We start from the raw sequence: 18,345 nt of genomic DNA, 5'->3' as shown, positions 1-18,345 counted from the left end.
CCCCTCCCTTCTTCCCAGGCTTAACTTTACTCCCAATTTTCTCTATCTCCTCCCTGCCAGCAGTGCTGGGGGACAGGGAATGGGCGTTGCGGTTGGTTCATCACATGCTGTCTCTGCCACTCCATCCTCTTCAGGGGCAGGACTCCTCACACTCTTCCCCTGCTCCAGTGTTGGGTCCCTCCCATGGGAGACAGTCCTCCATGAACTTCTCCAGTGTGGGTCCTTCCCACAGGCTGCAGTTCTTCATGAACTGCTCCAGCACGTGTCACTTCCACGGGCTTCAGTCCTTCAGGAACAGATTGCTCCACTGTGGGTCGCCCACAGGGTCAGAAGTCCTGCCAGAAAATATGCTCCAACATGGGCTCCTCTCTCCACAGGTCCTGCCAGGAACAGGGTCACAGCCTCCTTTGGACATCCACCTGCTCCAGTGTGGGGTCCTCCATGGGCTGCAGATAGATATCTGCTCCACTGCGGACCTCCCTGGGCTGCAGGGGGACAGCCTGCCTCACCATGGTCTTCATCATGGGCTGCAGGGGAATCTCTGCTCCGGTGCCTGGAGCATGTCCTCCCCCTCCTTCTTCACTGACCTTGGTGTCTGCAGGGTTGTTTCTCTCACATGTTCTCACTCCTCTCTCCGCCTGCAGTTTCTGTCCTGCAGCAACTTTTTTCCCTTCTTAAATATGTTATCCCAGAGGCACTACCACTGTCACTGATTGGCTTGGCCTTGGCCAGCAGCTGGTCCGTCTCGGAGCTGGCATTGCCATTGGCTCTGTCGGACATAGGGGAAGCTTCTAGCAGTTTCTCACAGAAGCCACCCCTGTAGTCCCCCCAGCACCAAAACCTTGCCACGCAAACCCAATACAATTGGGTAGAAGACCCAGCTAGTTCCAAACTTCTCTGTTGGGTTTTCTGCAGAAGCAAGTGTACGTTTTCTTTTGCCTTATACCCACAGAGACACCAATTTCTTGTTTGTATTCACACTCTGACAGCACTCTTCCTAGTGCTGCTGAGAAGGCTGGCATTGCTGGACCGGCAGTGTTTTCATTGCTGTGCCACCTAGTTCAGTTCTGAGCCAGGTAAGTAAGAATAGAGCCCAATTCCTCAGTGTTTCCCACGGATGCACTGGTGATGGTCCATCCTCTGAGGCAGAAGCTGCTGACAGTGGCTAGGTGCAAAAACCATGCTACATCCATAGGTGCAAATGAAAGAAGCTGACAAACTCAGCAGAGACAGTCTTGCAAAGGGCTGGTGGAGAATGAAGAATCTTATTGCTCTTCTCCATGTTCGCTGAAGTATTTCAGCAGGTACATGGCTAGGACAGGTAAGTGTGCAAAGGGTGGAAGCAGAGTCAAGCATCCCAGGAAGAGTATAGAGTCTGTCTGATTGTGCAGAGATAGGGTTAGAAAAGCCAAGGCTGACTTGGAGTTGAGTCTGGCAAGTAATGTGAAGGACAGCAAGAAAGGATTCTACAAGTTCATAAACAGCAAAAGGAAGACCACGGAAAATGTGGCCCTGGTGCTGAATGCAGCAAGGGAACCGATGACAAATGATTTGGAGAAGGCTGAGGTACTCAGTGCCTTCTTTGCCTCAATCTTTACCAGGAAAACAGTCCTTCGGGAATCCCAGGCACCTGAGACCAGAGGGAAAGTCTGGGACAAGGAAGACTTACCTTGGTGGAGGAGGAACAGTTACAGAGCACTTCTTAAACAAACTGGATGTACGTAACTGCATGGGGCCTGATGGGCTGCACTCATGAGTGATGAGGGAGCTGACTGATATTGCAAGGACATTCTTAATTATCTTCAAATGGTCATAGCAACTGGGAAAGGTTCCTGAAGACTAGAAGAGAGCAAATATCACTCCTATCTTCAAGAAGGCAAGAACAACAATCCAGGGAACTACAGGCCAGTTAGCCTCACCTCAGTCTCTGGAAAGGTGATGGAGAAAATCGTGGAAAGCATTTCGAAATACATGAAGGACAAGAAGGTGATGAGGAGTAGTCAGCAAGGATTTACAAAGGGGAGAACATCCTTGACCAACCTGATAGCCTTCTACAATGATATGACTAGCTTAGTGGACAAGGGGAGAGCAGTGGACACTGTTTACCTTGACTTTAGTAAAGCCTTTGACATCAACTCCTGTAACATCATCATAGACAAGCTGACAAAATACGGGTTAGAAAAGTGGATAGTGAGGTGGATTAAAAGCCAGCTGAATGACAAGATCCAGAGGGTTGTGATCTGTGGCCCGAAGTCCAGTTGGAGGCAAGTCACTAGTGGCACAAGTCACAGGTCTCAATACTGGGGCCAATACTGGTCAACTTCTTCATTAATGACCTCAACAATGGGACAGAGTGCATCCTCAACAAGTTCACAGATAATACAAAGCAGGGAGGGGTGGCTGATACACCAGATGGTTGTGCCACTGTTGAAGGACTTCAACAGGAGAACTGGGCAGAGAGGAATCTCATGAAGTTCAACAAGGGGAAATGCAGAGTTCCACATATGGGGAGGAATAATCCCAGGCACGAGCACACACTGGGTGCAATTGGCTGGAAAGCAGGTTTGCCAAGAAAGACCTAGGGTTCCTGGTGGATAACAAGCTGACCATGAGTCAGCAATGCACCCCTGTGGCAAAAAAGGCCAACAGTATCCTGGGCTATGCATTAGGACAAGTATTGCCAGCAGGTAAGGTGATCCCTCCTACGTATTCAGCACTGGTGAGACCACACCTGGAGTGCTGAGTCCACTTCGGGCCTCCCCAGTACAAGACAAATATGGACTTACTGGAGCAAGTCCAGCTAAGGGCCATTAAGATGATGAAGGGACTGCAGCATCTCTCATATAAGGAAAGGCTGAAAGAGCTGGGACTGCTGAGCCTGGAGAAGAGAAGGCGCAGGGGGATCTTATCAATTTATGTAAATAATTTATGGGAAGGAGTGAAGAAGACAGAGCCAAGTTCCTGTCAGTGGTGCCCAGTGACAGGACAAGAGGCAAAGGACACAAATTAAAACACCTGAAATTCCATCTGAACACAAGAAAACACTTTTTTACTGTGAGGGTGGTCAAACACTGGAGCAGGTTGCCCAGAGAGCTTGCAGAGTCTCCACCTGTGAAGCTAAGCAAAGCCTGACTGGACATGGTACTAGGCAACCTGCTCTAGGTGGCCCTGCTTGAGCAGTGGGGTTGGAACAGATGGTCCCTTCTAACCTCAACTGTTCTGTTGTTCTGTAACAATGGATATAATCTGGCTGGTCCATCCCACAGATCTAGGGATCCTTTTTCGTTCAGTACCACCTAAAATGGGCCATTTTAATCAGATTAAGTTTTGCACCAGATTGTAACTGAAGGTTACCCTTCCAATGAAGACTGCAATCAGGGTGTTATAAGAGTAGTAGGGAAGGAATCAGCTGTGACCTCAAGTTTAAAACAGCCATTTCAGTGTCTAGTACATCATCTCACTTGGTGTTAGTCAACAGTCACAGTCTATCCCATGATTTCACATGGGCAATCAAACAATGGTCACATCACAACAAGTTAGGAGAATTCCGCTAGCATTGTCTGTAACCTTAGCTCACCACTGTGAAAGACGATTTACCTGAAGGGCAGTAACAAAAGAGGCCAGCTTGGCAACAAGAGCCCTTTATGAGAAACCTGGACAGGGTTAGGGCTGAGGAACTGCAAGGCACAACTTTTATCACAGTAATTTTGCTGTACTGCTCCTCAGGGAGCTGTAGAGAGAGCTAGGGAGTCTCAGAGTAGACACTTCAGGATCTGTAAGTTTATAAATACTTTCCCTGAACCAAAGTCACCATTCAGAACACCACTAAACTTTAGGAAAGTCTAGATTCCATTTTATACAGCTTAGGATCATTTCTTATTAGAGCTGGGAAGACTAGATATAAATCTCTGTTCAAAACAGTAATCCCCTTATATTTCATTACTAGCACCACAAACCTCTGAAGTGGTTTCTATCAGAACCATAATAACAATGGGTTGTGGCTAAGCTCTCTATCCCAAGTTCAGTCACAGCAAACCCACTAACACATTAAATCTGTGCCTGCCTTTGATTTATTAGTACTCCCTAAGCCTTTCCACAGTCAGGTACTGGGTCTGAGGCAGCAGCTAGCAGCTGAGAGGGAAGGAAAAATCTTCTAGCATCACATCTCTGCTATGCTTGACTATGGGAGCACTTCATTTCAGGACACGTTATCTTAACAAGCTGCTGAAGATAGCTGAAACTAATCTGTTATTTTGCCTTGCTAGGAATTGGATAGTGTGTAACTCTTAGCTGAGAGCTGGTAACTGACTACAAGGGCTCTTCTGCTCCATCTAGGGGAAAATTCAAAGAGGTGAATTTAAACTGATCTGTTCAATTTTTGTCCTCACACAGAACAGAAGGGCTCACGCAGGCAATTACTGAAGTGCAGCTAGCAGCCATGGCTAACAGATGAGGAGCAGCTAAGGATAGTTTCTGACTTTCTCCTCGGTTCCATGTGTCCCGGTCTGCACAGCAATAATGGGGGACAGTCTTAGATGCTGACCCAGTTTCTTACACCGCACTGTTAAATTTTCACTTAAGGTCCTAGGGGAGTTCAACTGGACTAGACTAGTCAAGTTAGACTAGTCTCTCTGCCTTTTGAGTGTCCAGGGCATGAATTGTCCTGTGCTGGGACTGTGTAGACCTGCTGAATGTCTCCCCCAAAATGGACACTGCCTTTAAAAGAACTGAAGTTTCTTTTAGCCTTTGCTACAGGCAGGGAAGTTCTACTTTTTACAGTCATCTATGAGATGAAGGATGAAAAATACAAAAGTTTGGTGCTTCATCTCTAGCAAAGTCAGTGCATACTTCTTGGGAGATGGCCTTTCCTAGAAGTCACTTTTGACTGTACCTGTTTAAGACTATTACTGCACACAGTTGTGGTTGATACTTCTATTGAGTATGTATTTTCCACATGCATATTCTCTCCCCACACTTCTGAACACATGCAAATCTTTGTTTCCAACCTGTACATTGGTCAAATAATAGCTATGTACATATATTTTTGCAAATAAATGGAATTTTGGAATGTGCTTATCTTCCTTTTAAAAGGCCAGCAGAAAACAAAATAGTACAAAGTAAGAACAAATGCTTCACTTTTTTCACTCAAATTTGGATATAAATTATTTTGAAATTGTTCTTCAGCTAAAAATGCCATTCAGTTCTTGAGTTGTCACACTTAGCATCTACATCACAAATACACTGTTAACTTGTCACAGGTAGGCATGGCTATTTAATGTTGAACCTTCAAGCAAGTGCTGTTATATCCTAGTTGCTTCCTGTAAGCAAATAATACCAGAACATCCTCCCCTCCACACACACACACACACACACACACACCCGTGATTCATTTGGTATTCTCCTCAGCTCCAATGGCACCATGCACAGGTCTGTACCAGTGAACTTACTCCCAGTCAGAGCTGAACAACTATTTCTAGAACAAGCTTGGGATTTTTTTACTATTTTTGTTGTTAGAGAGCCATCTTGTGGTGCATCTTATTAACAATAAATAATAATAAAAAAGTCTATTACGGTTCAGAAATTGTGGTCCACAAAGACTCTGGTGGTTTTGCATCTTCCATGTATCCACTCTTCTCAAAGCTCCTTTTGAAATGGTAATAACCTAATCTCAAATTGCACTTCTGAATCATAGCAGTATTTGTTAGGGACTGGGGAAGAGGACGTATTTCTCTTTGCTTTTTTAAAAAAAATGAATTGAAAGGGTTTGGAGTGCAAACAAATAGCTATGATTTACAGCACAGAGTTATCCCTTCCCTAACAACTGATGCATTGATCAAGGCAGGAGGCAGGTGGTCTAGCTTTGTTAATGTGATATATATAGGTTTTTGCAGCCACAAACTTATTAAATATTCTGAAAACCATTTAAATTCAAATAATGCCTGTTGTTACTGGAGTTATATTAAAAAAAAGATATTTAAAAATATCAAAAGCACATATTGAAATGTCATTTCAGATACTTGCAGATTGCAAGAGTTTTCCAGTGACAGGGATGCTTTACATTGTAATTAAAATTCCTGTTTTCAAACTTGTAGTTAACTGAAAAAGATAGACCCACTTGAACTAAAGTCAATAAAATAATTCAGAAACTGCTTTGAATTTTGGTAGATTTCCCATTCCATAAGATGCAAATCCTCACACAATGCTAAATAACAAAATAATGCAGTGTGCAAAATGTTACTGAGCCTCTGAAGAAGCAGTGTTTAAAGGAAAACCAAAAAACTGAGTCTTTGCATAAAACTAAATGTCTCTATGTATTGAAAGTTTTCCCTCTGCAGCCTTGAATAAGACCCTAACATTCTTCCTGTATGTATATAACTGTTCTCTTGTCCATTAGTAAGCTATAATTATCTATTGTCCTTTCATTGAAAGCAAAAAAGCACTGTGTAGCCAAAGATCATTACTGGTCCACCCTCTGCTATCAGTGAAGTCCATGAAAATTAAAAGGTAATTATAGAGTGTCTTTAGAATAGTATACAATGATTAACAACTGTTCTAAAACATTCAGGTTTAAATTTTAAAAAGCACAGCATTATGCAATTGCCTCTGCAGCACTTAATTAGTTAATCTCATTTACTCATCTAATATTTGTTCTAGGTGGGCAATAGGCTCTCATAAAAAGAAGGTCACAAGATAAGGACCATTTAAGAATCAAATGGGAAGGGAAAGCACAAGGAAGAGGAGCAACAGTGGGGTGAACCCTGAAGAGAAACTCTGCTTCAGGACATGAACTGGAGAGCAGACAGATGTGATTCTCAGAACAATGCTGAATACTTTTAGCTCAGACTTTTTCTAACGAAGTAATGAACAGTCCACTCAAGTGAAGTTAAGAACATGGGCCACTGCTGAAAAGGTATTCTGCTTTCTTTCAAACTGCCTGAAAGTTAGAAGCAATAATACAAGCAGAGATAGCCACAGACCTCATCACGACATTGCTCTGTATCCTTCTGTATCCTTCAACCATATCCCCATGTCCTTCTAGAAGTGTAGCTATGAAAAATGAAGACAGTATTCTAGTAATGCTGTTACTATTGATATATGTACTGGCAAAGTCACTTCGCCATTTCCCTTTGCTCCTTCTTCTTAAAACCTAGCATTAATGTTTGATTTTGACATGATCACCTACAGTGAACTTTCAACTCTTCTTTGAGTCACTCATCTACCAAGACAGAGTAAGCAACACAATGCAATATACGTACGTGAGGTGGCCCTGAAAGAGTTAATTTGAATAGGAAGGACAGAATAGCCAAAACCACAGCCAAGCAAAGTAGCCCTGCTGAAGAGTACTCGGCACTGGCTCAGATTTTGCTGTGCCTTCTAATGACCCCTAGTTACAAATGGGGCTCTTCTGAATCACAGTTCTTTGGACTGGGTAATTGTATTTAATTAGGTAACTCAGTCCTCTCTGTAAAGCAACTTGTTTTCATTATCTACTTCCTGGTCAATCTTTATGTCATCTTTAAACCATCCAGGCGAAGATTCTGTATCATCATCTACACAAGTGATCTTAAAAAGATCTGCTGGAGACACCCAGCTCTGTCAGCCTAGTATCAGTTGCATTTCAAGGCCTATCAGTAATCCAGTTTTAAACCTATAAGCTGTGCACACTGGTTGTCCCACATGAATCACATCTTTTATTCAGAATGTGAGGTATTATATCAAACGGTCATTGTTTAACCCCAGCCAGCAACTAAGCACCACGCAGCTGCTCACTCACTTCCCCTCCACTCAGTGGGTTGGGGGAGAGAATCGGAAAAAAAAAAAGCTAAAACTCATGGCTTGAGATAAGAACAGTTTAACAGGACAGAAAGGAAGAAATTATGATAATAGTAACAATAATAAAATGACAATAATAATGAAAGGATTGGAATATACAAAACAAGTGATGCACAATGCAATTGCTCACCACTCGCTGACCGATGCCCAGTCAGATCCTGAGCAGCAATCCACCCCTCCCCGGCCAACTGCCCCCAGTTTATATACTGGACATGACATCACATGGTATGGAATATTCCTTTGGCCAGTTTGGGTCAGCTGTCCTGGCTGTTACCCCTCCCAACTTCTTGTGCCCCTCCAGCCTTCTTGCTGGCTGGACAGGAGAAGCTGAAAAATCCTTGACTTAGTCTAAACACTACTTAGCAGCAACTGAAAACATCAGTGTGTTATCAACATTCTTGCTTACTGAATCCAAAACATAACATTGTACCAGCTACTAGGAAGAAAATTAACTCTATCCCAGCCAAAAGCAGGATACAAACCCACTGGAGAAATCCAACACTACTGTTTCAATACAACTGCCTTGTTCTATCAGATCCACAGTTCACTCTACCTTCCACGAAATTATGTTGATCGACAATTTAAGTTTATAATTTTATTTTTAACAAAATTAACAGGTTTGTTACTTTGCAGGAGATTTAAGCAAATAAGTAGATCACTCTGCTTCCTTCACTTTCTCTAGAACAATGCTGGAAATCCTCACTGGGATGTCTTCAGGTTTCCAAGATAATTTGAAAATTAGTGTTATTTAATATAATTTCAAGACCTTGAACAGCACATGAATTATCCATATAAATATATTTAATTTCAGAAGATGCTACCAGATATTCTCCTTTCTATTGTCCTTAGGTAGAAGAAATGTTCTGCTCTATCCAGAAAATGAGATGTTTGTTACAGTGATCTTGTCATCACTGTCATACAGAAGACAGTTTCACTACAAATAAAGGTCTACACCTTGTAAGTTGGGCAAACGTGTGATCAGACACGAGCCTGGCATTTACACACTAATCTCTGAACAGTGACATTCACTAAGCAGGTTCTTTGCTCAAGCTTGCCATGTGTAACTGAAAATAACACCGTTAAATAGCTGATGGGTTTTCAGGAATTTGGAATTTAAAGCTTTGACACCACACAGCTGGTCACTGTTCACTGTGGCAGGCTCTGCCATCACTAACTCTTCAGTACCCTAGACATGATTTAAAGCTGTTTTCTGGCAGATCTCCTGGAGAAGGGAATGATGCAAACAATGAGAATCTTCCCCAAATCATGCTCATTTTTACTGCTGGAAAACAAAATGCACACTACAATAAAGTAGTGACATGGACCAGATGAACTTAACTGTTCCCACCTCCAGTACATACCATTTTTCTTTTGACCACATTTGTATAAATGTCATACAACGCTGCCAGTATGAATAGCTGATGCCAAGTCTCTTGCTCTGCAAAAGGAGAGAACATCTGCAGCAGAGAACACTGTGACTGTATGGCCCCAAACCTGGCAGTGGCTGTGAAAAACAGGGGGTTTGGAAACATGGATGGCAATGTCATGCCTGTTCCACACAGCTGGTAGCAGCCTGTACTTCCTAGCTAGCGCTTAACATGAAAGAACAGCCAAAGCACTAATGGATGAGGCCTCACCATACTGAAATTAGAGGTAAAAAAAATAACCTCCCATTAGCTGAAATGGATTGAGTGTATTTTGATTCATGTTACATTTTCTGGATCATAACTGTATTGGTTTTATGTGGCAAGGTTTTGGTAGCGGGGGGGGTTACAGGGGTGGCTTCTGTAAGAAGCTGCTGGAAGCTTCCCCTGTGTTCGAGAGAGCCCATACCAGCCGGCTCTAAGACGGACCCGCCGCCGGCCAAGGCCGAGCCAATCAGTGATAGTGGTAACGCCTCTGTGATAACATTTTTTAAGAAGGAAAAAAAGTTGGGAGAGTGGGAAACAGCCGCGGGAGAGAGGAGTGAGAACATGTAAGAGAAACAAGCCTGCGGACACCAAGGTCAGTAAAGAAGGAGGGGGAGGAGGTGCTCCAGGCACCGGAGCAAAGATTCCCCTGCAGCCTGTGGTGAAGACCCTGGTGAGGCAGGCTGTCCCCCTGCAGTCCAGGGAGGTCCACGGTGGAGCAGATATACACCTGCAGCCTGTGGAGGACCCCACGCCGGAGCAGGTGGGTTCCCGAAGGAGGCTGTGACCCCGTGGGAACCCCGCACTGGAGCAGGTTCCTGGCAGGACCTGCGGATCTGCGGAGAGAGGAGCCCGTGGAGCAGGTTTTCTGGCAGGACTTGTGACCCCATGGGGGACCCGCGCTGGAGCAGTGTGCTCCTGAAGGACTGCACACCGTGGAAAGGACCCATGCTGGAGCAGTTCGTGAAGAACTGCAGCCTGTGGGAATGGCCCATGTTGGAGACGTTCGTGGAGGACTGACCCCGTGGGTGGGACCCCACGCTGGAGCAGGGGAAGAGTGTGATGAGCCCTCACCCTGAGGAGGTGAAGCGGCAGCAAATAACGTGTGATGACTGTAAACCCCATCCCTGTCCCCCTTGTGCCGCTGGGGGGGCTTGGTGGAGAAATCCGGGAGTGAAGTTGTGCCCGGGAAGAAGGGAGGGGTGGTGGGAAGGTGTTCTGAGATTTCGTTTTATTTCTCATTACCTTACTCTGGCTGATTTATAATAAATTGAGCTAATTTTCCCTAAGCTGAGTCTGTTTTGCCCGTGACAGTAATTAGTGAATGATCTCTCCTGTCCTTATCTCGACCCGCAAGCTTTATGTTATATATTTCTCTCCCCTGTCCAGCTGAGGATGGGGGAGTGATAGAACGGCTTTGGTGGGCACCTGGCGTCCAGTCAGGGTCAACCCATCACAATAACATCATTCTGGGATATATAATTTGCACCTTGCAATTAAAGAGAGGGGAAAGCAAAAGCTGAACATGCAGAGGTTTCTAAACTTTGCTTCAGAATCTGACCCATGCTCTTGGCATTAGTCTGCTCCCTTGGGCATTCTGTCACCTGACTACATATTCCCTTAAGACAATCTTTACATGAGTTACTAATAGACAGATATTTTACAGAAGTGAGTAATCTCTTCACCTAGACTACTAATTTTCTATATTTTATTGTTTACTCAAGCATTATTTCCTTTTTCCAGATCTTGAAAACAATGTGGGTACAGCTTCATTCTTACAGTCATTTTGCTGACATGGAGAGAACAATTTTCTCTTGCAATTTTTTATCTAAATCTTTGCAAAAACTTTTGATAAAGCTTGGTCTGCCTTTCAACATTAGTTTCACATCTCTGTTATTCTTCCTACTGAAAAAAATGGTCTACCTTAGTCAAAGGAAGAATGAAATATCATCTCCTCTTTGTTAGAAAAGAGAACAGTGGTATTAAACAGATGTTGCAGCAATAACCCTGCTTTCTGCATACTGCACATCTTATTTCAGTGTTTCATTTATCATAATACGCTAATATAGACACACTGTCCATGCCCTTTACTTCTATTTCTTGTCCCATAGTCATTTTCAGACCAGTCCATCTTCTAGGAGATAGGTATACAGGTTTGTTAAGCACAACAAAACCACAAAGGTTTCCAAGACATTTCATGCAGCCAGGAGCTTCCATTTGTCTGTGGATAGGTGAATCACATGTTGTGATTGCTGTTGGGATTTCACCCTTAAGCATATTTACAACTATCACAGATAGGTTTGTTTAAAGCTAGAGATTTATATTAGTTCTTTCTATTATAACGATGCAGAAAAACTTTCTTCTTCTATTCCTGTCTGTTCTTAATCTACAGTTGCACATACGGAATTAGCAGGTAATGAAATACATCAGGAAGGATTGAGTGTTAACTCTAAGAACCCAGCTCTTCACATGTTATTTAAAAAACAATAGATGTCACATTTAAGATGATAAAGTGCATCAGAGCTAAAGTAAGATTAGAAACTTTTAAGTGAACCTTCATTATATTTTTCAATTTTCAGTAATCGCCTGACAGTAAATCCCTCCTATGCCAGTCAGACCAGAATATGAGAGGGCTTTTTGTGTTTTCCTTTCTTAAAACATTGGAAAGGCTTTTTGCAGGACTTTCTTGATACCTTTTATTCACCATGTCACTAATTGAGGGCTCAAAACTAAGCGGCTGAAGAAATGTTTCTCCTAATTACACAACATAAGCCCTCTACCATATTTTTAGCTTTGTTCTCAGTTGTTCAGATTATTTGGGGAAGCAAAAGGCCTCAAATTCATTTTGATACTATGAATTATTCACATATTTCCTCTCACTCACTCTAAGAGACTGTAAGGTTTGCTGCAGTGAATAGGCAGTACCCAGTGGTCTTGAAATGCATAAACAGTTCAACTTCTTAGCAGTTCCAAATTCTTGAAATAAACATTTCATTAACTATAAGCAAGCATTCATTTTCATACGTGTATGTGTGTGCATGTGCGAGCATATGTGTACATGTGTTTGCACAGGAGAGAAAACATTCCATTTCTGACTTGCTCTGAGATCTAGATCTTCATCTGAAGGGAATTTATCCTTTAGTATTTCACAGACAAATACAAGGAAGAAAACAAACCCTTGAATTTTCAAAAGCCATTGGTTACAATGGAGCCAACCCATATAAAGACTCCACATTTTACAAAAATTCTGCTATTCTTTACAGTGAGTAAAGTACTTTAATGCCTTCATCTAATTGTAAACCTTCAATTTTAAATTCAAGGCCTCCAAGTTAATCATAGTAATTAGCAATACTGATTATCAAACCTTGGAGTTTATTTCTGTTTAAATGAATCAAAAATTTGAAAGCTATCCAACAAATAGCTCCCTGGAATTGCTAGGAAAAGCATAGAATTAAAAGTAAGGAGGCAACTTGGTCAGTTAAGCTTATTATAACAACCTGAGCTCCACAAGATTGCACACCTTGAAGGTATGTTTCATGTTTTATCATATTACACTAGTCAGAGATTATTGGATCATTAGCTTTAATTTTATTCTAAGAATTTGTTTGTAGATCCATTTATCTGCAGGATTTATTTTTTGCTCTCTGCTGAGTTTCTCACTTCAAGAGCAAATATATTATATCTAAGACTCTGGAGCATTGCTAGAAACAGGATTGAGGTAAACATGCTTACATCAGCAAAACCACTCTGTACATTTTTTAGTGTTCTTCTGAACTTTATTGGAAACTTTGATATAAAAAAAGGTATGCACCAGTTTGATTCCATAGAAGCCAATGAACACAGTCTCTATTTCCATTTTTGGGTGTCACGAAAGGCCATGACACAGGTGGACCAAGAGAAGAGTGGGAATTGCTTTGAACACTGGTAGCCAGAAGCTGCAGCAGCCACCCAAGCCACTTACTTCCCATGGATGGACTTCTCTGTTCTCCCTTACTACATCCCACAGTTCATCTAGAGTAAGCCAGCTTTACCTGGATGGATGGATGGATGGATGGATGGAGTGAGTTTCATATTTATACATCTACTGAAGCTTTCAAAACTGTCAACTTCTTTTACAATGAATCTCCTGTTACATTTAAAACAAATACAGAACTGGAAAGCTGAATGTAAAGCATGACTACAGAACTAAGGCCAAATCTGAAGCCACTGTGTAGCTATGCAGCCATTCCACTGAAGTCAATTATGAGAAAGATGTTGCTCCTTTGTGATAATAATTTTCTGTGAACCAAGGAATTCAGCAAAATATAATTTTAAGAGACCTTTTCATCAGGGATGGGGAGCTGCCTGCCTTCATAGAACAGACCAGAGTTCCTGTGGCAGAGCACACAAATCCATGACAATAGCTAAAGGGTATTAGGTGTTTTGCATCTCCAAATTTGTTAAAAAATTAAGGCTAAGTGAGTGCCTGTTTCTCCTGCTTATTTCCTTCCAGTTTTCCCAAGTATCTCTGCATATGTAGAAGTCAATCCTGAACCCAGGAAGATGTGGAAAGCTGTTCACTCCTGCATGAAGAAAGGTATGAACTACATGCATACAGCCTGTTGTCTATGTGCATGATCTGCATGATGTGTCAAAGGACAACTTATCCAGAAGTGACAGTGATCAGAATACAGCCCATTAACTCTCACACTAATGGTACTAGTAAAAATCCCTCCCTCACATAAAATCCTTTTATTGTCTCTGTACAAATTTTAAGATACAATCAGGAGGCCATCACGTACCATTGATTTTAACCAAACTCCACACTGAAATCAATGAGGAGACCTGATTAAAATTGATAGTACAATAAAGAATCTGCAGAGCTGTTTACAGTAGGAATTTTTCTAATTTTTGTTTGTTTTCTTTTTTGATTTAATCATACTCAATCTGTCGTGTTGATACTTGATGACAAATATCCCATACGTGTATGGAATTTGTCAAACATGAGAACAATATGGATGCATGAATTTTCAGGGGGAAAAAAGATATTAAGGAACTAAAACAGGGTGTGATATCACTAATAATTGCTATCCTTTCAAATCTCAGAATGGGTTCTGATGGCCTAGGAAAAAGGTTCTTTCAGTTCACTCACACAGTAAATAAAGTATTAAAGTCTGGAAAGGACCAAACATATTAAAAAGGCAGTTTATTGCTCAGAATAAAAACAGTTCAGAAAGTATATCTAAAATTCACATGGGGATCACAGTTGATCACCTTGAAAAAAGAAGGAAAAATATTCAGAGTTATGAAGTTTCTGAAAACGGGGGAAAAAGTGATTGTTTATTTCCACCAAAGAAAAAAGTTGCATATAGATCCTGAGTGCTGATATCTTTTCATAAATTTATAGAGTAGAGAAAGGAGAAATGAAGATAACAGAAGCCACTGAGTTAATTTATTTTTGAGACGAGATTGTCTTAGGATATTAATCTGGGAGGGAGAATCTGCATCCTGCTACGCACCTTGAAGAAGCTGTATAAAACTTTGAACTCTGTGGGGAAGAGAGATGGTAGCTATACCCCTGTGCTTAGCATTTCTTGCAGAGTAGCTCAAAACTATATTTCTTGATTACTCTTCTGAGGTGCTATAACTTTTCCAATGTACTATAGCACAAGCCTTGAAATCCTGCTTTTAGACTACTCTGGCAACGTGAGCATGTAAGCTTGCAGTCCCTATCTTGTATTCATTTTGACTGCCATTGCCTTAAAAATTATTTTGCCACCCTTTCCAAACCAGCAAATTCCAATCAGTTTATGAAGGAAATCCTCAAGATTTAACACATTAATAACCATCTAAATAAATAACCATCTAAAATGTTTCAAATCAGTCTAAAATAGTACACAGCCAAAAACATAAGGGCCTCAGTTTCCCATCTGTAATAGAGGCATAATGGTATCCCTTTACAAGTGTACTGAAAAGAGAAATTAATTATAATGGTAACATAGTTCAGATGTTATGTCATAAGTATCACATAACAGACTGTAAGAAAGACTGATTAAAGAGATATTTAAATTAACAATACTGCTGACTCAGTTGAGTAGCAAGAGCTCCTTCCACTGGAACGATGACCAGACTGTCAATATTCTAACAATATCCTTTAAGCTTAGAGAGACTGCGTTTGACAGCCATGGAGGCTGATCTAGCCAATCAACACTGCTCTTCTGCCTCCCTCCAAAACAATACTTCATGTACTTTCTTTTAAATATTTCTCTTGAAATAAATTCAACCTGGATCAAACCTAGAAGAGTACAAGACATAGCGGAAGGCAAAAGAAACTGCATGAAAATAAAAGAGTTTAGGCCTAGGGCACAAGAGATGACATATAGGGGACATATACTAAAGGCTGTACAGTGCAAATTAACTGTACAGACACAAAGTGACATATCCAAACAGCTCATCACATTGAAGCAAGTCTCCTTTCACATTTCTAAACATAAACACATACGCTAGCTGCCCTAAATGTGTCTGGGATTTAGAGGAGGGATGGAAAAATTAACTACAATTTGCCCTAAGAACACAGCATGAAAATGTATTAAAATAGCCCTTTTTTCCATACATCTGCTTATTAATAAAATGAGAGGTTTGGGGGCTGCTTTTTTTTTTTTTCCTTTTGTTCTTTGCTTTTTAAGTGTTCAGAAGCTGTTTTTCTATTTCAACCATGCTGCTGTACCGATCCTGTGGGCTTTGCCCCAAGCTTTTTTCTGCTGGCCAATATCAATTTAATTTATAATGAAAACATTGCAACTCAGACTATACTACCTACTAGCATATTGATTACTTTTCACCAAACAATTACAACGAAATCAAAATCCCATCTCTTTCTCTGCTTTTCAAGCTAGTTTTTGATTGTTATTTTTTTCCATGTTGATCTTTTATTTGTGTACATAAATGAGTTGAAGTGTAAGCCAGGGTATCCATAACAGTTGCACAGCTTTACCAACACTTTTTTATACAGTAATATCAGTACATCTTTCTCATGTAGGTATGATTCTACTGATGCACATACACTTAATACATCATACATACAGACTCTCATTTAGGGAAAAGTGTATGAACCACACCAATGCAAATCTCTTTATAACAGTAAAAGAGTAATCACATTATGAACGGTAACAGTATTTTGGTTTAAAAAAATTGATCAAGTTGATCCATGTTATAACCGTGCAGCTCAGATCCCAGCCCCTTCTATCCCTGAAATCAAATAAATTTTTAAAACTTATTAAAAAGTTAAACAAGCTCATCTGAGATGATTGCAACTAATTAAAATTGTATTTAATCTTAATGCAGAATAATTTGTTTATGCCACAGATCATACTTTACAGTTCCTAAATGTCATCTCCGGTTCCTAAATATCATCACTTTCAGCTCAGCCAAATAACCCATTTTTCATGTTTTTGATAATGACTCTTCCTCTAATGATCACTTGGTGGCATGGGTAGGAGAGAAAGCAATCTAGATGAAGGCAGCAGTCCCTCCCAACTCTCACAGCCAGAGAGATTAAAATGCTGATCAGGTCACCCAGAGATGGCAAGTAACACCAACAAACTAATACTGTGGCACATCCAATTCCTTGGAAAAGGAATTCTTTTCCAAGCAATGAATGATGCTGTCTGATATAAAGCAGCAAAATTCAGAAGACCATTTTGAAAGTCTATTTGAAAAACTTTCCATCAGCAGCTACTGGCAGTATTGTCCATTTTCTAAAGAAAATCCAAGCCCAGCTATTGGGGGGGCAGGAGGGGCGGAAAGCTGCAACAAAAATACTTGTTCTGTTTGCAGTGAAATAGTTGAGGGTACGACAAACTCATTTTGGCAGTACTGCAGGTTGTCCAGATGCTTCTTACACCACCAAGCCTGTCAGAGTTCAAGGAGCATCTGGATGACGCTCCTAATCATATGTTTTAGTTTTAGGTAGTCATGCGAGAAGCAGGGGGTTGCCCTTGACAATACTTATGGTTCCCTTCCGACTTGAGATATTCTGTGATTCTATGATTCTTGGTACCTAGCTATGCATGTCAGTGTGGGAAAGCTGAGAACAGATGCTGAAGGAAAAGTTTGGATGCCACAAACTAGCCAATGTGAAAAATCTACGCATGCTTGCTGAGATCGCCCCACTGAATAGCCAGAGAGGAATAAAAACAAGCTAGAACACACATGACAGACTGGAGGCACAAAGGAATTCACTTCATGTATGTTGGTCCTCTGCAGCTGCTGACTCATCAGGAAAAAGGTCTCCTGCTGCACAGAAGATAGAACCACTCAAGGCTATTCAATTGAAGCCTGGTATTCACAGTTCAGTTCATTCAACGAGAGACTGAAAATGAGTATTGATGTTGCTGAATATCTATGTGAGTTGGTAGCACATAAAACAGTATGTGGAACTGGGGCTACTCTGAATGTATTATGTAATTATGTCGGGAAACAGACTACACCATACCTAGTGGTCTGCATGATTTCGGAAGAGCTGAGCAATGTTGAGGATCTATCAGAGTTACAGAGGGGTCACAGCAAGTGCCTGATTTTGGAGAACATCATAATTCTAGAGGAAGGACCTAAGGCGAAAAAAAAAACCCTCACACTAAAAAGGTTATCTTCTTGTGGTGCTCTACTTGCTAGATTATTTCACCCCCAGTGATGGATTGCCCCTTCAAATACCTAATTATAGCATTACAGATAATCAATAAGAAGTGGGTGGGAGGAGAGTAACACACAAGGAGTGTTAAGCTTTTTTTTTTTAAGGTTTAGACCATTTTCTTTGTTTGAAGAACTGCCAATATGTCTGGTAATGAAAATTAGTGACAATTAAGAAAAATGTTAAACTCGTGCTAGTTCTCTCTTTTTTTTCTTTTTTGCTCTTGACAACATAGCCATACTGTCAAACTGCCTCGTTTCTTCAAGAAAATTAACTCTTGACAAAATCATTCCTGTCCAACAATGGCTTCCTAAGTGTAAAGCCCAATTTGATACTCCCTCGTAGAACTTTCTTAGCTTACAAATGGTAGTGAGAATCTAGAAAGTGGGACCAAATTTTCTCAAATATCCACTAGCGTTGGCTGCCCTCACCTCC

Source organism: Buteo buteo, chromosome 3, assembly GCF_964188355.1.
Source record: "Buteo buteo chromosome 3, bButBut1.hap1.1, whole genome shotgun sequence".
Taxonomy (NCBI): Eukaryota; Metazoa; Chordata; class Aves; order Accipitriformes; family Accipitridae; genus Buteo; species Buteo buteo.
The sequence above is the reverse complement of the archived record's forward strand: the minus strand, read 5'-3'. Positions refer to the sequence as shown.